General features: G+C 43.8%; 1 pseudogene; it reads right to left on the bottom strand.

The window, feature by feature from the left end:
• Positions 1–3,907: 3,907 nt before the first annotated feature.
• On the bottom strand, positions 3,908–4,835 carry LOC119827836 (annotated as a pseudogene).
• Between the last annotated feature and the right edge of the window lie 20,066 nt (positions 4,836–24,901).

The following is a 24,901-nucleotide window of genomic DNA, read 5'->3' as shown; positions in this document are numbered from 1 at the left end:
TATTTATACGGGTGAGAGTGGCCACACCTGGATCTTCTTGGAAAGGCTTTGTGCCAAGAACACAGTAAATATTTACAGAGGGTTGAGCAGGAAGTTATTATTTCAGTTGATTTAAATTTTTCATCTGTTAAGCCTCTACCCTAAGGTGTTCACCATTTCCTCACCCTTGACAAGCTCTTGATCTTGGTGTGAGAGCAGAGAAGGAAAGAACTTTCCTTGGAAGCCTTCATCCTGGGCTGGCAGATTGCTAGACACCCTCTGTGCTCTTTCCTGGTTCATGGACAAAGAAATGAGGGCTCAGAAATACGATTCACAGCAGCCAAGTGCTGAGGCTGTGTTTGGGAAGGCATAAAGTTACCCCAGTAGGTCAGCCTGGCTAGCTAGGGAGCTGAGGCCCAGGAGATGGTGGCTTGAGGGTCCAGCATGAAAAGCACAGTGCATGAGCCATCTTCCCTCCAGTCTAGGTTTCTTTTGACAGGTCACATGCTTACATCTTTCAAATAGCCAACATCCTCCTGAATGTTTAGTCTTTTGTCTGCTTCCTCAAGTGAGCCCTCCTTCTCCTTGTTCAACATTAATCTCCGATGTGGGAAGCAATAGAGTTCCCGTGAGCAATGAAAACCTGAAGTACCTTAGAGTCCAGCAATCCCACCCTGAGGACATCTGTGCTCCAGCTTTTTTATAGCTCTGTTCACAGCTCAGGTGATGAAGAGCAAACATCACCACCCCGTGTCCAGAGCTGGTGAATACATAAGGAAATAGGCGGCCAGAAAAGGTCAACGCGGGACAGAGATGGAGTTCAGTTTGAGGAGTGTTTGTCTAGCATGTGAAGCCCTCAGTCTGATCCCCAGTGCCGTATAAAACCAGACAAGGGAAGGCATCCTTGCCATTGAAGTGCTTGACTGCGGCCCTGAGGACCTAACATAAAAAGGCTATTCACAGCACCAATGATGCTGAAACCGGTGGGTCCCTGGGATGAGGGGCAGCAAGCCTAGTCAAGTTCTGGTGAGTTCTGGACTAGCGGCCAGTCCTGTCTCCAAAGCTAATGTGGATGGTGTCTGAAGAACAAGTGAGGTTGTTCTGCCCTCCTCTTATTCAGCAGGTTCCTCCAAATGGAAGCATTGCCCTAAGGAAGGAGATGGGAGGTTCATGAGACTCAGAAAGTAAACGAACTTCAACCTGGGGCCCAGGAAGCTGAGACCATAAGACTCACCAGGATCCCTCCTGACAATTATAGGAGCATTAACAACTGTTGCTGGAGACTCTCATGAGTCGCCTGTTGATCTGCCTGTAAGCCATGTAAAGAGATTCAGTGTTGCAGCTGAAGTTGCACCCCTGCTTGCAGGGCTTTCAGCTAATGTGCTGCCTTTGCCTCATCCCTACTTCTGTATGTAACCCCTCAGCCATTCACATGGAACTAGCCACTAAATGCCAGGCTTCACCATGGTTGTCTTTGATGAAACTGTTAATTTGGTTTGTACTTCACTCCCTATGTGGAGTGAATAGTTGTGTGTCCATGTCTCCCTAGGAATAGTGCCACCAACATCTCCACATGCATGCCTCTCTTTCTCTCTCTCTCTCTCTCTCTCTCTCTCTCTCTCTCTCTCTCTCTCTCTCTCTCTCTCACACACACACACACACACACACACACACACACACAAACTCACACAGTTGACATGGTGGTGCACACTTGTGATCCCAACACTGAAGAGGTGAAGGCAGGAAGATGAATCATTTCAGTAATGTAAACATGTTAACGCTCTCATGGTTCTCCATCAGCAATGTAGACACGTTAATGCTCTCATAGTTCTCCGTTAGTACATACCATTTTAAGATTTTCCTCTCCTAATATCCTTACACAGGGAAATCAGATTTCAACCTGTGATTAGGGGTAACAACACATCAACATTCTGTGTATCATTTAGCAGCCTCTTCCTTTAGAAGATGCCACCTTCAAAGATGCACACATGCAGAATTGCTGCAGGCCAGGTTCATGCAGAGGCCGAGGCAGATGTGGGCTCACATCCAAACCCTTCCTTGAAGAGCTGTGTGAACCTGAGGCAATCTCTTAGCACCTTTGACTCTTTGTTTACTTATTAATGATTATGGAGAGAGTGAGTCTCCACCTCCAAGGACTGACGTGAAAGATAAGGGGGAATGTGTCTAACTCTCTTAGCTCAGTGCCTGATAAATAGTTGTAGGCAAGGGCACACTTTTACCATTGCTTTCTTACTGTTTTTATCTGGGCCTGATAATTAAATAGACCCAAGATAAATAGTAGAAGTAAATTATACATATATTTACTAAAATAAAAGTTTTACATGGTGCAGGATCACACGGGAGAGTCAAAGGAGCAAGGTTTAAATATACAATGACTTAGAGAAAGAATCTTTGAAAATGCGTCAAAGGCTGAGGCGTGGGAGGGCTAATTCTATAGAGAAGCAATGAGGGCCACAAGAGTTAGCTTAACAAGTTTATTTATATAAATTTCTCTCCGTTCAGAGTTCCCACCCTCATTGGTAAGATTGTTAATGTTTTCCAGTCTGGAGGATATATAAGAGAAAAGCCCTAGTTGCTTTTCTCTTGCTGTGCTAAGACACCTTGACCAAGGCAACTTTTAGACGACAGTGTTTGTTAGAAGCTTACAACTTCAGAGGGTAAGTTTATGACCATCATGGCAGGGAGCATGAATAGGGAGGAAGGTATGATGCTGGAGCAAAAGCTAAGAGTGTAAATCTTTGTCCATAGGCACAAGGGAGAGAAGGAGCAAACTAAGAATGGCGTACATCCTCCGAAAAGGCCACACCTCCTAGTCCTTCCCAAACAGTTCTTAACTGGGGACTAAGTAGTCAAACATGCAAGCCTTTGGGGGCCATTCTCGTTCACCCCCACGGTCATGGTGCTTTGTCACAGCAGAAGAGTAACTTAAGACACAGGGATTTCAGGATTACCAGTGCCCTCCACTTTTTGGGTGGTGCCAGGGAGCAACGATAGAGCCTCCTTCACACATGCTAGGCAAGCCCTATACCATTTGCCCCAAATATAACTTGCTATTTTAAAATTTTACTTTGGCGGGGCTGGAGAGATGGCTCAGTGGTTGAGAGCTTTGCCTGCGCTTCCAAAGGTCCTGAGTTCAATTCCCAGCAACCATATGGTGGCTCACAGCCATTTGTAATGAGACTTGGTACCATCTTCTGGCCTGTACTGTATACATAATAAATAGATAGATAGATAGATAGATAGATAGATAGATAGATAGATAGATAGATATTTTAAAAAAATTTTTACTTCGGTTCAAAATAATCCTTCTTCTAAATGGCATATACCTGTAGTTTGTGTGCTGGTGAAAGTTCCACCTGAGCCCCTGGCACTCATATACCCAAGGAGTCTAGGATTATTAGGTGGAAACCCACCTCTCTCTCTCTCCAGACCCTGCCCTTCAGAAAGCCCTCCAAACAGTGGCTTCTCCCCTCAAAAAGCCAGCCAAGAGTTAACCCCTCCCCAGGGCTGCTCAAGACCACACCTATAAGCTACTTAAGACCATTTGTCACATGATTCCTCTCCTGCCCTCCTGAGGGTCACCCAGGAGTTCTTTGCTCTTTCCATTAAACCTGGATTTATTAACTCAGTTTGATTGACTTATTACATCAGCAGCGGTGGATATCCAATAACTGGTTTCTGTCCTCCCACCAGGTTCCACAGCCGTTTAGCCCCAAAGAAATCACACAGAGGACTATATTTTATAAACTGATTGGCCCATTAGCTCAGGCTTCTTATTAACTCATAACTTATATTAGCCCATTATTCTAGTATATGTTAGCCACATGGCTTGGTACCTTTTTCAGTGGGGCAGGTCATATCTTCGGTGTCTGGACAGGACTGCGGAGGGAGCTCCGAAGTTATTCTTTTATAAAGGAACATGGCTGAATAGGTAGGAGACAGATTCTCCATTGTGGGTTCCCCTGATGGCTTCTGTAAGGATCATGGAGATGTCAGTCACCTGTATTTTAGAGCAGTATTTCATCCTTTATCCTCCTGAGGAAGACTACGGCTGCTTCGCATTTGTTGATGCAAGAAATGGCTGGGCCAGAAAAGACTGCATGAGTCAAGATGGCATAAACTCTGGTAGCTCCATCTGAGAGAAGTTTGTCACAGCATGACAGGTTGTACCACAGTGCCAGCCATGTCATCCGCAAGTATAGCCACCCGATCCTTCACAGCTCCCGCTAGCACCTTGGGGTCCACTTCATTGGCCTTCTTCCATTCCTTGTGAATCAAGGCAAAATCCACATCCAATCGGTCTGCAATGGAGGTCGCTCACTTGGCTCCACCAGCATCAGGTGAGACAGTAGTACAGTTTCTCCACTCAGGTGTATTCTCCCTTATCCACTTTAGGACAGCTGGCTCTGCATATAAATTGTCCACTGGTCTATCAGAAAAGCCCTGAATCTGAGGTGCATGTCGGTGCATGTGTTAATATGATCTGCTCCTGCGACAGAGGATTTGCAACAAGCTCAGCTGAGACGGGAGCCCGGCTCTTATCTTTCTTATCTTGGCGGGCATAAGGAAACTTGGAATGACTACTGTAACCAGGCTCGCTGAAGCAATCTTGCAAGCATTAATCATAATCAGAAGCTCTGTTAGATTGTCATTTATCTCACCACACCTACTCTGAATAATGTAGACATCCTCTCCACATACACTTTCTCCAATTTCCACACAGGTCTGCTGAATTTCTTAGTCACCACCTTGCTTAGCTCCAGGCCCAGGCGGTCACCAATTTTCTGGGATAAGTTCTGGTGGGAACTCCCACTGAAGATTTTGATATTCGGCATCTTAGGCAACTACATGATGTGTTCTTCACTCAGTGGTCACCCCTGCTGCAGAGACGGCACCTGAAGTCAGCCTGAACACCTACAGTACCTCGCTGTTGCTCCGCCATCTTACAATCCTGCCCAGTGCGTGGCTCGCAAGCCCTTTATTCTTATATGCCAATTATCTCAGGCATTTTGACATCGCGAGAGAAAGCTAACTCTCCTACATGCTCTGGAGCTGGAGCTATGGATGGTTGGGACATGCTATGTCCCACACATCTTCATCATCTTATTTTATAACGACTGATACCATCAAGCCACAGGAGCTGGCTACATTTGCCCTCCCAGGAGTTGGATGGCCAAAGTGTCTTCTAGAAGACTGTGAGGGGGCTAGCAGCAGGCCTCCTCACTTCTCTCTCTCTCTGGTGTGGCCTCTGTCTCCACACAAATATGAGGCCGCCTGTCACTGGCCTCACACTTCCTATTGTGAGGCTGTAACTGGGTTTGGAGAAGAGAATAAGTGGCAGTCAGCGGCGGCTTTTCATAGGTGGTTGATCTCATTACAAGGAACAGAGCTGTCCGTTGGTACTCTTGGGAAACTGGCTTCATGCTCCCTGTGAAAACCAAAATCCATAGATTTTTCAAGTCATCTATATACAACAACACAGTATTTGCAGATAATTTAAGTAAATCTTTAGTTCCGGTTTGTTTTCTTTTGCTGAGACAAATGCCATAACCAAAAAGCAATTTGTGGAAGGAAAGGGTTTGTTTATCTTAGAATTCCAGGCCATTGAGGGGAGTCAGGGCAAGCACTCAATCAGGAACTTCGAGGCAGGAACTGGCCACAGGGAGCACTGATAACAGGCTTGCTGCCTAGTTTTTGCTCAGCCAGTTTACTCCCTCCCTCTGTCCCTCCTCGCTCCCTCCCTCCCTCCCTCCCTCCCTCCCTCCCTCCCTCCCTCCCTCCCTCCCTTCCTCTTTTTCCTTCCTCCCACCCCTTTTCTATTTATTTGTTTGTTTGTTTTTGAGACAGGCCTCACTATGTAGCCTTGGCTGTTATGGAGCTTACTATGTAGATCAGGCTGGGCTGAGTTCCTAGCACCCACAAGGTGGCTCACAATCATGCATAACTCCAGTTCCAGGCAATCGGATGCCCTCTTCTGATCTTCAGAGGCACCAGGCATGCACATGTGTATGAACACAACATGCAGGCAAACACTCAAACTCATGAAAAGTAAATAAATCAAAAACTGTTTTTGACAAGGATTCTATTCTGTTTCTGCATGCTGGCGTTTGTGCTGACATACAGCATGAGCTTCAGTGTTCGGGTCACATAGTTTAGTGACTACACTGGAACAGCATGGGGGATTCTCTGCAGTCCCCATGTGATCAAGGATTCCTGCTTCGTGCCTGGACTGGAGTGAGGGGTGCAGAGTTCTGGACTGGGAAACTCGACTTCCCTTTTCCCAGATCCTAGCACTACCTATTGTTTGCACCTACGAATGGAATAGATTTTATTCTCAGGTTAGAGTTTGTTCTCTGGCTTAACAGCACTTAGTGTTCTGTTCAGGGTTTCATTTGTTTGTTCTGCTCCCCACTTCCTGGTTCGCGGCCTCTTGGCCTGTGGTTTAAAGGAATTGTTCTGTGGATCTGCTGGTCGACTTCCAAGCTCTGTCTGTGGAACGCATGGCACAGCTCCATTCCTGACCAAAGGTCTTTGGGGCATGTCCTAACAAATTGGTCCGATGATGGCTATGTCGCCACAAAGAAGAAAAGAAAAAGGTGTATTCTTTTGTTGTTGTTTGTGGCAGGGTTGCTCTGGGTTGTCCTGGCTGTCCTGGAGCTAGCTCTGTAGACCAGGCTGACCTCAAACTCACAGAAAACTGCCTGCCTCTGCCTCTTGAGTGCTGGGATTAAAGGTGTGCGCCACCATGCCATAGCTTGAATAGGTGCATTCTTGCAATAGTTTGGCTACTCTATGTTTTGAGTTGTGGGGGAAATGGTCACAAAGATGAATCTCTCTGTTGCATTATGTTCAACTAGAGTTGTTCTGCAAAGCACTGGGGAAGTAGGGAAAGATTTACCTCAGGTTTATGTCATAAGCTTCATCCTGCATCTGTCCTTTCATTAATCAAGCTCCAGGAGATGCAGATTTCTTCCTCTCTTCTTCCGAGGCTGCATCGTGAAAGGATTTCAACACAAAATAGGAAGGCACCAAAGGGCTGACACGTGGAGAGAGACTTCTGCATGAGTTCCATATGAAATGTACACGGATTTTGTCAGCACTGAGCTGGGCTGTTTCGAGGTTTAGAAAGAAACCTGTCACTTAAGCTGGTAATACAGTCATTGTGTCTCATTTCCTAGGCAGGGTTTCACTGTGTAGCCCTAGCTATTCTAGAACTCACTCTGTAGACCAGGCTGGCCTTGAACTCAAATAGACCTACCTACCTCCCTCTGCCTCCAGAGTGCTGGGATTAAAGATATGTGCCACCACTGTCCCACAAGGCATTGTTTTATAATGTTGAGGCTAGATGTTTTAAGATCTGATTTGGTATGCATGCGTGCTATAAAATTATCAAGATAAAATCAGCATTGCTCACAATGTGACAGGGCAAGGCATGCGGTGGGCCCTCCATCTCGTATTCTTGCTGAGGCCATTTCAGGTTTAACTAGAATCTGATCTCCTTGATGGAAAATTCAGTGGAAAATTACCCAATTCTATTCTAGGAACCACAGATCAGGATGTCTTACCTAACTTAGAGCCCTTGTTAGAATTACTTGTTTGTGGGGAAATCTCATCCAGCTAACCGTTCATCTTTGCTGCCTGTTTGTGCAGAACCCTCCTCTGGCTGGCTAGCTGCTCCTCTCAGCTTCTGTTAGAATTGTTTTCTTTACACTGTTCACTCTGTGAAGTCCTCTGCAGCTGCTAAGCGAGACACTTCAGCAAGATCTCTGCCCTTAGACACCCCATTATCTGGACATTCAGGGCCACACCTAGGTCCCCCAAAAACTTAGGTGTGGTCCCAGCTGGATGGAATAAAGACCTTTTAATTTATTTTAATTAATAATTTAATTTATTTTTAAAGTCTATACACTGTGTAATGACTGCTCAGACACAAACTGACCCAAGAAGGAGAAAATCTAAGTAGGCCTAAATAATGAGAGGAGCTCTCGCTGAAATGAAGCTCACTGATTGGCTACACTAGCTGACCATCCAGTCTCCAGGATCTTGCTGGGTCCACCTTCCAGTGGATAACAGTGCTCCCCGTGCTAGGATGGCAGGGGCACACTGATGGAGGAGAGTTATCTGTCTATGTTACTTTCATTGGTTAATTAATAAAGAAAACTGCCTTGGCCCTTTAAGAGAACAGAAAATTAGGTAGGCGGAGTAGACAGAACAGAATGCTGGGTAGCAGGAGTGGGGAGACGCTTCAGGCAGTCACCATAGTGAGTCTCCATGCTTCTCCTCTCCGAGATGGACGCAGGTTAAGATCTCTCCTGGTAAGCCACACCTCGTGGTGCTACACAGATTACTAAATATGGGTTAAAGGAAGATGTGAGAATTAGCCAATAAGAGGCTACAGATAATGGGCCAGGCAGTGTTCAAAAGAATACAGTTTCCGTGTAATTATTTCGGGTGTAAAGCTAGCCGGCGGCCGGGTGGCGGGACGCAGCCCGGCCGCTTCCTTCTACAGCACACTGCCATGTGAGCTATTTATGTGGGTGTTGGAGACCCATGCTCAGGTTCTCATGCCTGCTCAGGAAGCATTTTACCCGCGGAGCCATCTCCTGGGCCAAAAATTCAGCTGCCTTTCTACATGCGAGCAACAAACAATCTGAAAACAACACTGAAGATGCAAACCTGTTCACAACAGCCTCCAGAAGAACAGAAATACTAAGGGTGCATTAACTAAAGAAGTGCAGGAGCTTTTCCATGACGGCTATGTTGAAAACTGTCTAAATCAAGGCTAACAGGCTGCCATTCACAGGCCTGAACCGAACACTTCACTGTTGCAGGGAATTCAGAGGCCATGTAGCAGACATGCGACCTAAAGCAGCATTCTTTAATTTCTGATATCTTGTGAAATTATGATGATTTTTTTTAAAAAAAAAATAAACTAAGCCTCTGCCATGTTACTTCACATGGATGTCACAACCTCCCTTTACACTACAAGGACAGGGTTGGATATGGTCCACAAAACCAAAAATAGTGGCTATCTGGCTTTGCTGAATGCTTCTGACCTCCTGACTTAAATAATCCTGTGCTCAGAGATTCAAAGGCTCCCATATCCACCCAAATGTATCTGGAAAATTCTATGTCATTTCTAATTAATAAGGAAATCAGTGCAGTAGACTGTTTGAAGGATCTGCCAAAATTCACACCGGCATCAGATTACCTAGAATAGACAATATAAGCTTGAAAAAGAAAAACAAACTGAAATGACTCCCCAATTCCAAAACTTACTACCCACTTAAGTGCATCATACAGTTGGTAAAAGTATCAAGCTATTTTATTTAAATAAATGTAGGTAGAAAAGGGAAATTTCAGGAAAAACAGCTCAGTTCTATCAGATAAAAAAATCAGACAGCCTTTTAAACAAGTCAGCATAAATTAATTGTACATATTAATAGACGTCAGGGGTACATTTCCATACATGCAAGCAATGTACATAATCAAATCCAATTGCCCCCCCTTCCGTCCTCCCCATCTCGCCTTTCCCACTTCCGGTATTCACTCTTCGGTTGTCTAGCCAACATTTTTTAGTTTCCATAGATGAGAGAGAAGAGAAAAATGTAGCTCTTGCCTTTCTGCGTTTCTCTCATTTGGCTTAACATAGAATCACTGGTTCCATCCATTTGGCAGCAAATAACAGGATTTCATTCTTTTTTATAGCCAAACACTGTACTGTGCTTCTAAAAAGCCGGGTGCTTGTTTGGACACTGCCAGGGCACAGTTGAACACAGCCTACACAGTCAAAAGCAATGACTGCTGACCTGCTGCAGAAAGTCTGTCCCCTTCTGCTCTAAATCACCCCATGTGCAGAGGTTAAGAGAAGGAAGAGCCTTAGCTGGGGAAGTTTGATCACTGTGCCTGGGCCATCTGTGTTTGCTATTGATACCCCACACTGTGAGAGTTCCTTCTCCCCCACGGACTGGACACAGTGGCCTTCCTCCTGATGATTACAGTTCAAAGGAAAGAAACACAACCTTGGGCGCTAGATGTATTGGGCATTTGCAACTTCAAAATTTCTAAATAAAGGTTCTGAGACAAAGGGAGGTAGGGGCCTCTGGTCAGGTTATGCCTCTAAGTGGCAGCCTTAGCACTTACAGATTCTCATGTCCTAGAACAAAGAATCGGAGCAGGCCCCCATGGCTATTGGCAGAAATAGAGGTTGTGTGTTAAGAAGGAGAAAGAAACATTCCTGAAAGTGGACGTGGCTAGAGCTGGGGGAAGAACCATCAGTGCAGTTGCTTGATGATCCTCGCTGCTAAATCCACCCACTTTTACCGAGAACGCCCAGCTTTTTCTTTCTCCGGTTCTGTTGCCCTTCCCAGACACTAACTGTATTCTTACTTTGCTTGTTGAGATAAAATACACAACCACGGCAGCTTAAAGAAGGGAGGGTTTCCTTTGGCTCACAGCTTAAGGGCATAAGCTCATCTTGGTGCAGAAGGCAGGGTGAGAGGAGCGTGGAGCATTCATTCATCACCAGGAAGAAGAAATGCAGGAATGCAGATGCTCAGGACATTTTCTCCTTTTTATACGGTCCAGGATCCCAGCCCATAGAATGGTGCCACCCACATTTGGGGGTGGGTCTTGTCTTAACTAACCGAATCTAGAAACTACATCAGAGATATGCCCAGAAGTTTGTTTTCAATGGTGATTACAAATCTCGTCAAGACTAAGCATAAACGCAAGCCCAAATCCTAAACCTGCTTGTCCTGACTCTTTGAGAGGCCCTATCAGGCGGCACAGCTGTTCACAGACACTTATCTCTAATTCAAAAAACGCAACTCCCTCTCACCCATCTCCCTGCTCCTGGCAGGTGCTTGGATTCACAGCTTTCCTGCTCTTGTTTTCCTCTCAGATTCTTACAGATCTCAAGTTTCCTTTTGATTCTGTTTTTAAAGTCTGTGATCCTGAAGACTGAGAACTTGCAAAAGGAAGCCCATCATTCATTACCAGAAAAAGCATGCTGTTAAGTACTGGAATTACTAGAAGTCCTGTCTTCAATTATTCTTAGCTCTGTGAGGATCATATTTGATTTGTTTTTGAGACAACGTCTCACTATGCAGTCCTGGTTGGTCTGGAATTCTCTTTGAATGTTAGACTGCCCTGAAAATCAGTGCCTCTGCCATTGGATCTTTGGAATTTAAGGTCTGTGCCACAATACCTGGCCCAAAAAACACATTTCATGTTAAGAGAATCATAGCAGAGTACCAAACGCCTTCTATAGTGGTATATTATTTGTGTTTTAATAAATAAAGCTTGCTTAAAGATCAGAGTGAAAAGCTAATCACTAGTCAGCCATACAGGCTAGGCAGTGGTGGCACACTAGTTAGCCATAGAGACTGGGTGGGGATGCATGCCTTTAATCCCAGAACTAGAGAGGAATATGGGTCTCAGGCTCAGTCTCAGTCTGAGGATTCATGGGGCAGGATTGCCCATTTCAGTCCTAGGTAGATGGAAGAGCTAGTGGCTGGCCGCTTTGCTTTTCTGATCTTCAGCTTGAACACCAGTATCTGTCTCTGGGTTTTTATTATTCATGCTACAGCCTTCAGTTTGCCTTTCGTTTTCCCATTAACAGAGCGAGGAAACTATCTGGTAAGGGGTACAGGCCTGCAAGTTCTAAAGGAAACGGAGGCAGCAAGATTCCAACTCAGTGCTTTCTGGACTACACAATGAGCTCTGTCTACCACATACATTGTAGCAGTTTCCCGCTGGCCTGGTGCCACAGTTAGCAACCAGCAGCCACACCTGGCCTAGCTCCAGAGTTAGCACCTAGCCCTAATCCCTCCTCTGTGTTACAGATAGCTTTTGTCGCCCTCTGAGCTCATCTGAGGGTTGGTTTCCCATGGATACAAAGCCTATGCAAACCTTGGCTATGGGGCAACCTGGAAAAGAGTGATACCTCCTGAATCAGGTATTTGCACTTGGCATCGTATTTTTGGAAGCTTCATTCAGGTTGTTTTGAGCATAGGGAAATCAACAGACTAAAGCGTAAATACGGGAAAAAATAAAAAATGCCCTGGGCAGAAGGAAAGTACTTTAGTCCGCTGAGGCTTCAAAGGTTAAGTTCATTCTCAAGTGTCTCTGAGACCCGCGTGAACCCACACACCCGTGCCACGCCAGCTGTGACCTTTTGGTGCCCAATGCGTGGCTTGAAGAAGGACAAAGGATCCGCTGAAGAAGGACAGAGAAGCAGGTTACTTTGAGAACTGGAAGGAGTGCTCTCAGGGTAAGAAGACTCCAGGATCGGCAGGGTCATGGGGAATTTAAACGCCCCATCTCAGGAGCAACAAAATGTACAGTTGCTAAAATGTTTCTCAAAAGAAAAGGCACTAACTACACAATTTTTAAAGATAGGAATAGAATGGCTCCTGAGACGGAAAATAAATCAAGAAAAAAAAAGGCCCTTCTCAATAGAGGAGAAAGGAAATGAAAAATAAAAGGAAATTTCCCAATAGAAAAGGGAAAAATATTTAACCAAGAAAAAATCAGATTAGAAAATATCTAGACTAAAAATAGACTAAAAATGTCAATAGATATTTTCTAATCTGATTTGTTTTAAAAACCAGAAGGAATTATGAGAGCTTATAAATATATGATAAATATTTAATTTGTACTGTACACAAAGGAGAAGTGATAATGATAACTTGTGTCAATGTTTAAGTAGATAACAATAATGTTTTAGATAGCTAATATTTAAGGAAGGTAAACACAATCTGTTTATTTCCTCCAAATTAACTCTGGACTCCATGACATATCTAAGTATTACAGACAGATCTACACACACACACACACACCTGTCCTTTATTAGTTTACTACTCAGTTTCTGGGTTCAGAAAGGATGCCTCCTGTAATAATTCAGAGAGAACCGAATGCTCGAGGGAAGAAAGGCTTTAAGGGCATCAGCTAATCCACTTCTTTCTTTTCTTTGTTTAATTATTTGCTTTTACTTTAAGTTAATTGGTGGTTTCCCTGCATGCATGTCTGTGTGTGTGATGGTGTTGGACCTCCTGGAGCTGGAGTTACAGATTTGTGAGCTGCCATATGGGTGATGGGAATTGAACTCAGGCCTCTGGTAGAACAGCCAGTGCCAGCTAATCCTCTTCCTAGCCCTAAAAGACACATGAGACCTTCTAAAGCTTACCCAGACTAGATAATGAGGCAAGAGGCCAAGTGTGTGGTGGGGGGGAGCTAGATATGGGATATTGTTTATTTTTGTTTTGTTTTGTTTTGAGATAGGATTTCTATGTAGCCCTGACTAGTCTGGAACTTGAAATAAAGACCAGGATGGCTTCAAATTCACAGAGAACTGCACGTCTCAACCTTCGAAGTGCTGGAATTAAAGGAACATGATACCACATCCAGCCTGATATGGGAATTTGTTGTGAGTTAGCTATGTTGGTTCCTGACACCATATTGCCCAGGGGTGGGTGTTAGAAGAAAACCCAGGCAGCGGGATGTAAGTAGAGACTGCTCATTCATTTTCCAGGTGCTCGGACCCAAATAACCACACAAAACTATATTAATTACAACACTGTTTGGCCAATAGCTTAGGCATATTCCTAACTGGCTCTTATATCTTAAACTAACCCATTTCTATTAATCTGTGTATCACCACAAGGCTGTGGCATATTGGTAAGGCTATGACAGAGTTTTTTTTCCTTCAGCAGCTACATGGCATCTCTCTGACTCCACCTGCTCTCTCTATATATCCCTGTTCAGATTTCCTGTCTGGCTTTGCCCTGCTAAGTCATTGGCCGAAACAGCTTTATTCATCAACCCATAAAAGCAATACATATACAGAAGGACATCCCACACCAGCAGGATCTCAGATGGCAGTAGGAAAAAATAGTTGTATCTCCTGTGGGGCCTTGAGAAGCCAAGAAATCTTGGAGCATCCCCACACCATCAAACGTAGTACCAATACCCATCTGGAGCAGGCACACCACCAGTACAGACCCCTGAGCTCAAAGGCAAGACTGTAGTATCTTGAACTGAGGATGTGGATATTGGAACTGGTGATGTGTTCATACCCGCTAGTACCTAGAATAGAAAGGCCAGGTAGAGCAACCACTACCACTGCCAAACCCGTAAGCCACACCCTCTTCAGGCCACACCCCTAGAAACCACACCCTCTCAGGCCACACCCACAGGCCTTACCCTTCTCAGGCCACACCCTCCCTGCTGGGGTGAGAGCAGCACAGAGATGAGCACTGGAAGGGAAATACCACAAAGGTTCTGCTCTCATTAGAAGACAGCAGCCCAAATCTTCACTGAAGGAAAAGCAAGATGGAGTGGAGCAAGCTCTGCTCCCCCTGGAACCTCCAGGCCAGTGGCATACCTGGTGGATGAGAGACCTGCCCTTTTCACTTTTATTATTTTTTATTATGGTTGTGTTTGCTTTTATTCCCTATTTTGCTTTGACATTTCCAATGTACATAGTATACGGTGTTATAAGAATATTTTCATTCAGGGGCTAGTTCCAGTTCCTTCTTTTTATTTGTTCCCTCTCCACTCCCAGGTGCTGGGGACCAATCCCAGGGCATTGTATGTGTGTTTGCTAGGCAAGTGCCCCTCCACTGAACTAATTTCCTCACCCTTTTACAAGTTTAAAATGTCTTTGGGTATATTTTTCTCCATGAGCATCTGTTCTTCTATGTGCCTCCTTCTGTTAGTTCCCTTCATTACACTAGGAAATGTTGCACCTATTTCCATTCTATGTGTGCATGTGTTATATGTAAGTGATATATATGCATTTATATAAAATCTATGATTTACAGATAGAAGAGATACTAACATTTTCTTTCAGACACTGAATTAATTTATTTAATGTGGGGAATCATCTTCTTGTAGAGGACATAATTTCATCCTTCTTTACAACTGAATTAAATTCCATTGTGTGTATGCCTTATTTTCTGTACCCATTCCTCTGCTGATGGACACTTAGGTTGGTTCCATGGGTGTAAAATTCTAGGATAGGTTGACAGAGCAAATATCTAAGAATGGCATACCATATTACATGGTCTATCTATTTATTTGGAAGAACCTCCTTCTGGTTTCCAGAGTAACTACATTAATTTAAATTCCCATCTGAATATGAGTTCTTTATATCCTCATCAGAATCTCTTTTCCTTTTAAAAACCATAAAATTTTAAATATTTCTTAGAGAATTTCTAACAATGTATTTTACCATAATCATCCTTTCTACTCTCCCCAACTCCTCCCAGCTTCAAATTCTCTGTTTTTTTAAAAATCTGAATGTGATGTGCAAGATTTTAATCCCAGCACTCATGGGGCAGGAAAGATGACTCTGTGGATTCTAGACCATCCAGGGCTACATAGTGAGACCTCGTCTCCAAAACCACTTAAAAAACAACCCACCTGAGTTTAAGTGCCACTTCCCATGTACTCAGGAGTATGGGGCCATCCACTAGAGTATGGTTTACCTACCAGGGGCTACACCCTTAAAGAAAACTGACTCTCCTTATCCTGACTTTCCAGAAACTGTGTGTCAATAGCTCAGCTGTTAAGAGGTGGAAGCGTGGGAGCCCTTCCCATCTCCGGGCTAGAATGCTGACTGACTGGATCTTCGGTAGGTCTGTGCCAGCACCCACAGCTGCTGTGGTCTGGCCGGGTCCACAAGATGCTATTTTGCTCCAGCCCTTCTGGCTCTTACATTTTCTCCTTCCCCTCTCCCTTGATATTTTCTCAGTCTTCAAGGTGCATTTTGACTTGGCACTCTACTGACACTTATTTTCTGCTTTTTTTTTCTTTCTTTCTTTCTTTCCTTCTTTCCTTCCTTCCTTCTTTCTTTCTTTCTTTCCTTCTTTTTTGGTTTTTCGAGACAGGGTTTCCCTGTAGTTTCTAGAGCCTGTCCTGGATCTAGCTCTTGTAGACCAGGCTGGCCTCGAACTCAGAGATCCGCCTGCCTCTGCCTCCCGAGTGCTGGGATTAAAGGCGTGCGCCACCACCGCCCGGCTTCTGCTTTATTTTTTTTTAAAAAAAAACATTATATTGATTTTTATTGAGCACTACATTTTCCTCTGCTCCCCTCCCTTTCAGTCATCTCCCATGGTCCTCATGCTCCCAATTTACCCAGGAGATCTTGTCTTTTTCTACTTCCCGTGTAGATTAGATCTATGTATGTCTCTCTTAGGGTCTTCATTGTTGTCTAGGATTGTGGGATTTTGATTTGTAGGCTGGTTTTCTTTGCTTTACCTTTAAAAACCACTTATGAGTGAGTACATGTGATAATTGTCTTTCTGGGTCTGGGTTACCTCACCCAAAATGATGTTTTCTAGCTCCATCCATTTTCCTGCAAAATTCAAGGCGTCATTATTTTTTCAGCCATTTTAGATCCTCTGTTGAGAGTTCATGCGGCTGTAGGTGTGTGGACTTCCATTTGGGTTCTTTATGTTGCTCTGCTGATCAATGTGTCTTTTTATGTCAGCACTTCGCAGTTTACTACTAAGGATCCTTGGCATAACTTGCAATAAGTACTGAAGACACCTCAACTCAGGCAGGGTGGCAAGTGCCTTTACAGGTGGAGCCATTTTGCTGGCTCTCTTCTTTTGTTTGCTTTTCTTTCTTTTCTTCCTTTCTTTATTCCTTTTCTTTCTTTCTTTCTTTCTTTCTTTTTCCTTCATCTTCCCCCCTCTCCCCCTTTCTCTTTTCTTCTTTTTCTTTTCCTTTCCCCTCCTTTTCTTTCCCTCTCCTTCTTCTGTTTTTAATATTTTTTATTTACTCTTCATAAACGTTGAACTGGGTATCATCACCTTAAAAATGAGACAGAAACCAGGGTAGGAGAAGTAGCTTAATGACTAAGAACACTGGTCTTTCCCAGAGGACTCAGGTTCAATTCTTTGTACCCACAAAGTGGCTCACAACTGTCTATAACTTCAGTTCTAGAGGATCTGACACTCGCACACTCTCAGGTAACAGCTCTGTATACTCAGTCATACACACTCACACACAGAGTTATTATTGTTTTGTTTTTGAGACAGGTCTCCACTTGTAGCTTTAGCTGGCCTAGAACTCAGTATTTAGACCAGGCTGGCCTGAAAATTATAGAGATCTACCTACCTACTTCTGCCTCCTAAGTGCTGGGACTAAAGTCTTCTCTAAGTGCCACTGTGCCTGACTCGCAAAATTAAACAAACAAATCAAAAAGTCCTGAAGTTGGACATGGATAAATATGTTATCTGCAGCCACACACTTCTAAGTTGAGACTGAATCTGACTCCAAAGCCAGCTCTGCCAGGAATTTTGAAGGGATCATTTGTTATTTAGGGTTATGTAGTCATTCAATTAGTGTTTCAGGAACTAAGGAGACCATGGTCAGTCTGCCACCTAGCGGAGACCTTGGATTCGCCAAGACTCTAGGACAGAGTTCTCAGAGCCTTCCTGATGTGTCTCACTGCCATTCTGACAGTCTGAGAAATTTCTATTCACACCTGGAAAAGCCTCTAGGATGCTGTGGTCCCCACTCTCCGTCTGGGTCCTTTTCACACCTAGTAAATAAGTCAAATTTAATGAACCCTAAATATTTTGAAGACTTAAGATGCAAGTGTCAAATGCTCTCACAAGGTAGATTTTATTCACTTTTATTCATATTGCAAGAATAAATACATTTGAGAGAAACAAAACGGTGTGTATTTCATGATCCCATTTATATGTAAACAAAACTAAAAATCTTTTCTCAGAAAATATTCATTTTCTGAAGGTGAATATACTTTATTAAAAAGATTTGAGGATTAACGATTTTAAGTATTAGAGAAGAGTTCCTGATGCTTAACAAACACTATATAGGCATTTACTGTCTTTATTATTTCTTTAGAGTATGTTATTTGGTAACATATATTATACAGTTTATCAATTTAATTGACACATGGTAATTATACATATGTATTGGGAACAATGTGACTTGTACATGTATACACAGAGGGTTAATCAGATATGGGTAAGTGCTGATCCATCATACCAGGCATGTTGTGTTGATAATGTTAAAAAATCCTACACAATGGTTATATTGAAATATTCAGCTAAGCTGGATGTGGTAGAACATGCCTTTAATTCTGGGAGGTAGAAGCTGGGAAATCAGGAGTTCATGGCTAGCTTTGGGTACCAGACAGCCTGTGCTACATGAAACCCAGAGAAGAGGAGAGAGGTACCCCATGTGGTAAAGGTACTCCTTCCTCCTTTACTCAACTGCTTCCCGACATTTCCAAGCAAATGACAGGATCCTAAGAGGGCTTCATGAATCCTGCAAGAGTGGCTCCTACACGGATCAAGGCGCTATCAGCAGAAAACTGGAGACGTGGAAACGCTAGAGGATGGTTGTTCCCGTGAGCAGAAGGGGTGTTTAGAGAAAGGGGACAGAAGGGGAACCATTCAAGGGCAAGGCAAAGCCCCAAGAATAAGTCATCTTGATCACCTTGTGTAGAAATAGCAAAAGCCGCCCGGTGGCCATCACTCTCCTGTCCCAGATGGCCTTAGATCAGATACAGACTCTGGAATGTGACTCTATTGTTACTAAAAGTAACGGAAGAACATCGTATTTCCAGAGCCTTACTACAAAACTGGCGTGGATGGCTCAGTGTGTCTACAGAGCATGTCTGAAGACATAAGGGTGAAGGTAAAAGAAGCTTATTACCTGCTCGGTTATTATTTGTAAGTTTGTTAATAAATTCCGACCTTGTAGATACAAAAATGCCTGTCTGGGCTGGAGAGATGGCTCAGAGGTTAAGAGCATTGCCTGCTCTTCCAAAGGTCCTGAGTTCAATTCCCGGCAACCACATGGTGGCTCACAACCATCTGTAATGGGGTCTGGTTCCCTCTTCTGGCCTGCAGACATACACACAAGATAGAGTATTGTATACATAATAAATAAATAAATATTTAAAAAAAAATGCCTGTCTATGCTTCTGCGGTATAGGACACATCACACACAGTGTACTTGGGAGGCTGAGGCAGGAGAATCATTTGAGCACTGGAGTTTGACAGCAGGGAAACATAAGGACACCTTGTCTCAAAATGAGACATACAGCTAAAACTTAAAAGACCCTGGAGGACAGGGTTTTGAAAAAGAGCAATGTCCTCTCGATGTCCCTGTCCCCGTGGTTGAGACTTACATCCAGCAGCAAGAAATGTTGTCTTTTCTACAAACACAGCGGTTACAGTTCTCCCAGTAAGAGTCTGTTATCATCAAGAGTCACACATTCTAAAATGATGCACACAACAGGAACAAAGCTTGTCAGGATGCTGAGCCAGCTGCTGACACATGATACAGGCAATTGTAAAGGCATCCGACACAGTGCTTCATCCACGCCTCTGGGTTTTTAAAAACATTTTTTTCAGGCAGGGTGACCTGAGCTTGATACTAAGAATCCACGTTGTGAAATGAAACGACTACTTCAAGTTGTTCACACACACCCACACCCACCCACACACACACCCACCCACCCACCCACACCCACCCACCCACCCACACACACACCCACACACACACCCACCCACACACCCACCCACACACCCACACACCCAGCCCCCTCCACACACCCCCCCCACAGAGTCAAAGAGTCACAGAGACAGATACACACAGAGAGAAAGAACAACAACACAGACACACAATATACGAAATAACAAAAAAAAATTAAAAACACTGCTGGGTGACGATGTGCTGCTCAGAGGGCCTTTCTTGGGTGTTCACCTTTCACCTTCTCAGAACCCTGAATAAACTGTGAATAAAGTCCGTCTTATAGGATCAATACTTGTTCCTGCTCCTGGCGTTTGTGTTGACAGGGAGCACGGCTCTAGTATTAGTTACATATTATGGTGATGTTTGGGATGATTCTGGGACTTTCATTCAGCTACTGAGGAGACTCTCCAAAGGTACTACGTGATTTCACCTGAAGCACTCTGCCTTCCCCAGCTCCCAATACTCGGTCACGTCCCCTCAACAGACTGCATCACTGCACCTTTTAGATTCAGGCCTGGGAACAGATAGTTTGATTTCTGGCTTAAACACAGTTCCATCTTGTTCCTGTTTTGTGTTTTCCACCTCTGGTTCATGACTCCTGGCCTGTGGTTTAAAGGTTCTGTTTGTTTTACTCCAAATCTCTGAGGAATTCATGCGTAGTTCCATTCCTGGCAATAGGTCTTTGGGGAATGTCCTAGCAAACTGGTCCAACTATGGTTATGACCCTATGCAGAAGAAAAGAAAAAGGTGCATTTTTGCAATGGTTTGGCTATTCTATGTTTTGAGTTGTGGGGGAAATGGCCACAATGATGAATCTCTCTGTTGCATTATTTACAACTACAGTTGTTCTGCAAAGCACTGGGGAAGTAGAGAAAGATTTACCTCAGGTTTATGTCATAAGCTTCATCCTGCATCTGTCCTTTCATTAATCAAGCTCCAGGAGATGCAGATCTTCTTCCTCTCTTCTACCGAGGCTGCATCGTGAAAGGATTTGAACACAAAATAGGAAGGCACCAAAGGGCTGACGCGTGGAGAGAGACTTCTGCATGATTTCCATATGAAATATACATGTATCTTTTCAGTGTTGAGCTTGGCTATTTTTGCTTTAAGATGAAGCTATCACTAAATGAATTTGTTGCTAATGGGCAATGCATTCTGTTTTGAGACTAGCTACTTTAATATCTAATTTTGTGTGCCTGTGAATTATAAAATCATGAAGAGAACACCTTGTTCACAAGAAGGTAATATACTAGGGTCTCTCTGTTCATGGAATCATTAGACTCAATAGCCATGTTTGGAACAGAAAACATTCTTATGATATATGTAATAATAGTGATACAGGAATAAATCTGATAGATGTCACAATATTATTTGAAACCTTGTTCATGTTTTATGGTTTTCACATATTTTATGGTTCGTTTGTTTTTTGAGGCAGGGTTTCTCTGTGTAGCCCTGGCTGTTCTGAAACTCACTCTGTAGACCAGGCTGACCTTGAACTCAGAGATCCGCCTGCCTCTACCTCCCCAGTGCTGGGATTAAATTCATGTGCCACCACTACCTGCCTTATTTTATGTTTTTAAAATAAATATATGAGTGGTTTGTGTTTTGCCATTCTTGGCCCTGACAGAAAGTCTCCTATCCAGCCCGTAGTACTGGAAATCCCACATTTCTTTCCCTTTCTGTTAGAAAAGCAATCACTGCACTCTCTGTTCTTCAGGGGCTGCCCAACGCCTTTTCTATAAAAACCTGAAACTACGGTATTTACATGGAAAGATTTCAGCTCTGTATATAGTTTCTCTCCTGCTTCTTCTTGCTAACGTCACTTTCCAAGGTCACTGGAAGCTTTGCTATCTTTGTCAGCTCTCTCTGGAGTCTAGAATTCCATCTCTCAGGCTCTCATGTAACCAAGGACAAACAAGTGTAAAAAACCCTTTTTTTTTTTTTTTTTTTTTTTTTTTAGAAATTCAGGTGGCAATAAAGTCTGTATAGATTCTATTCTCCTACTACTGGTGAATTTGTTAGGTTGCTTTGTTATTTGAGATACATAAAGGAAATAAAGTAAAGGAACTCGACCTGTAGATAGGAATGAGGGAGAAGTGTGAAGAATGATATGGACACAAGAATTCATTTTGATAAGAAATCTTATGAAGAGAAGAGAGGTTTGTGGGGTAGGGATAGCAAAGTCTTTTTCTATGGCAAAATAAGATTTTTGCCCCAGGATACAAGGACGAAACCAGGAAGCTTAAGCATGCTGCAGAAAGGCTGAGTAAGGTGCACCAGGCGCGTGGAGGACAGAACTTGAAGATGGTACACGCACGATGACTAAAGGCCACCTCAGGGCAAAATTCAGCACACCCACACAGATCAGAACCTCACCACCTGCTTAAATCAGAGGGCTTCCCTGAGGGTATTTATCAGCTCTTAATAGCACTTACAACAAGAATTGGCTTTGAAAATCTATGTTTAATCAAGATAGTTATGTTTTCTCCTGTTTGTCGGGCTTTCCATTACTCAGGGAACCAAGTCTCAACAAGGTCCAAGTTTCATTTAAATACTGATGTTAGAGACTTCTAAGTGAGTGCTCTACAGACAACTGTTCATGATTCTAGTGCACTGTATATCCACAGATAGGAAAATGGAGATGTGCAGACTCTGGACTATGAAAACACACAGGCCAAGGTCAGGAAAACTTTAACCAAGCTGGTGTCCTCAAGAAACCAGGATGATCTGTAATACTAACCTTTTCAGGAAGAGGTTCGTCTGTTTCTAACTGTATCACGACTATAATCTTTCAGTGGTTCTCAACCTGTGGATGGCGACCCCTTTGGAGTTGAACGACCATTTCAGGGTCACCTAAGACCATGGGAAAACACAGATATTTACATTCTGATTCAAAACAGTAGCAAAATTACAGGGATAAAGTAGCAATGAAAATTTTATGGTCGTGGGTCACAGCATGAGGAACTGTATTAAAGGGTCCCAGCATTTAAGAGAACCACTGCTTTAAGTGAAGGTAACTAGAGAGGCCTGCAGAAACAAGAACCAAAGCAGTTAGTAAAGGAATAATCACAAGCATGTCAGGAGATCCATGAAGTCTCCAATTAATTTTGAAATAACTTTGTTGAGAGGGGGCAGATAATGGAAGAGTTAATGACAGAACAATCTCCATTAAAGGAGGGAGTGCCCAGAATAAGCATTAGCTCTTTGAAAAATATACATACATATATACATATAAAATAAGACATTTAAGATCGGTTAGGTTAGGGGAATATGGGAGCCCACAAGTGACTCAGCTTCCATCTGGAGTCCACTCTGGCTCAACAGTCATTTGAATTCAAGTTTGACTGCTCTGCTTGCTCCAGTATCCTTGTGGGCTATGAGAAAGCTCTGAGTAAGCCCAAGGGAAAGAGCCTTTTGCCCATGAGAAAAGAACACACGCTCTAGTAGAAAGAATACTGCTGCTGCCAAACCTTAGGGACATCCAGCCTGAAGAAACTTCTTCCTCAAGGACAGGAACAGCCTTCCTTGTGTTAGATACTGACTGTGCTGTGCTGTGCTTTGTTCTGCTTTTGTGTATAAGCCGGCTCTGAAATCAACTTGGGGCTGTCAGAGTAAGCTGGCAGTCCCCTGAATCTATTCTGTGTTTTCTGCCTCAGTTTCTCTCAATCTAACATTTCTTTAGCCTCATAGCCCACTCCCAGGTACCCCAGCTGACTTTGTTGGAGCAGGCTCTGACAGGGGAGTATGATGGCTAGTTTCAAATGACAACTTGATGTAACCTGTAGTCACGTGAAAGGGGAGACTGTCTACATTAGGCTGCCCCGTGGGTCTAGCTGTGGGAGACTATCTTGATTATGGTAACTGAGGGGAAGGCCTGCCTCCTGTGGGTCTAGCTGTGGGAGACTACCTTGACTATGGTAACTGAGGGGAAGGCCTGCCTCCTGTGGGAATGAGTGGCTTGTGATCTGTAAGAGTGGAGAAAGCGAGCTGAGCACTGGCATCTCCATGCCTGATTATATTTTTTAATTTTTTTAAAAAAATTGTACGTTATATTTTGATCACAATCTTTCTTTTCCCTTAACCCCTCCCATTCTCTCTTGCCACTGTGCTACCCTGCCACAACAGGCTTGAATTTCTAATTTCAGGCCCCAGACACCTTTATATCCCGTTTTCTCCGTGAAAGTCTGGAAGTTACAGAATTTACATGCCTATTTTAGCTGTTTAAAAAGTGAACAATCAGGAAGCAAATGAACACGTTTCTTTCTTTGGATTCTTGAGAAGTAATAAATGTTTTTGGATGTGTTGCCTTCCCCACTTCCAGTCTTTTCAGATGGCCTTCTAGAGCCACCCACACCCAGGGCTCCACATCTGGAGCCATCCACAAGCGGGGGCTCCACATCTGGAGCCATCCACATGCCAGGGCTCCACATCTGGAGCCATCCACACACTGGGGCTCCACATCTGGAGCCATCTACACCCAGGGCTCCACATCTGGAGCCATCCACACCCAGGGTTCCACATCTGGAGCCATTCACACGCAGGGCTCCACAACTACCCGCAGACGTCATGTGGCCAATGTTTCCTAATTGTCAAGGCCCTGTGAGCAAAAACATCTGAAAAATGTCAATCTGTTTCCTGGCAAGTCTGGTACTTGTAGTGACATTAAGATTAGAGAAAGTCTCATTCTGACTTAGTCCCCTGTGAGAACACTTTAAACAAACTCACAGGCAGAGGATTCTTACCAAGCCCTTTAATCCAGCTCACCTGCTCAGGACAAGCCCCTAGTTAACAACGTTTGTGGCGTATACATGTTCCAAACACACTGCTAAACCAGAAGGCTCTGCCTACCCCAGTGGTTCTCAACCTGTGGCTTGCCACCCCCAGGATGTCAAATGACCCTTTCACAGGGGTCACCTAAGACCATCAGAAAACAGAATTTACACTATGATTCATAACAGGTGCAAAATTACAGTTATGAAGTAGCAACAAAATTTTATGGTTGGGGGTCACTACAACATGCAGATCGTTATTAAGGGGTCACAGCATTAGGAAGGTTGAGAACTACTGGTCTATCCACATGAAGGACCAAGTCAGTGAACAATGTCAACTCTGTCCAGCCTCCTGAAATCCTTTCTGAGTAGGACAAAGAACAAATGAGTAATGATAACACATCCATTCAGTGTTATTCATATAACTGCATTTAATCCCCTTAAAAGTCTGTAAAGAGTCAGTGCTTATTTTTACTCAGGTCCAAGTGGAAAATTTACATGAAGCAAAAACCAGCCACAAAACTTGACCAAGTCCCCAGGACATGCACAACAGCTCCGCGGAGTCTCCACAGGCTGTACCCCTGCTGCAGCCTAAACTGCACGCCACACGG

This window comes from Arvicola amphibius, chromosome 12 (assembly GCF_903992535.2).
Source record: "Arvicola amphibius chromosome 12, mArvAmp1.2, whole genome shotgun sequence".
Lineage (NCBI taxonomy): Eukaryota > Metazoa > Chordata > Mammalia > Rodentia > Cricetidae > Arvicola > Arvicola amphibius.
This window is presented reverse-complemented; position numbering and strand designations above follow the sequence as displayed.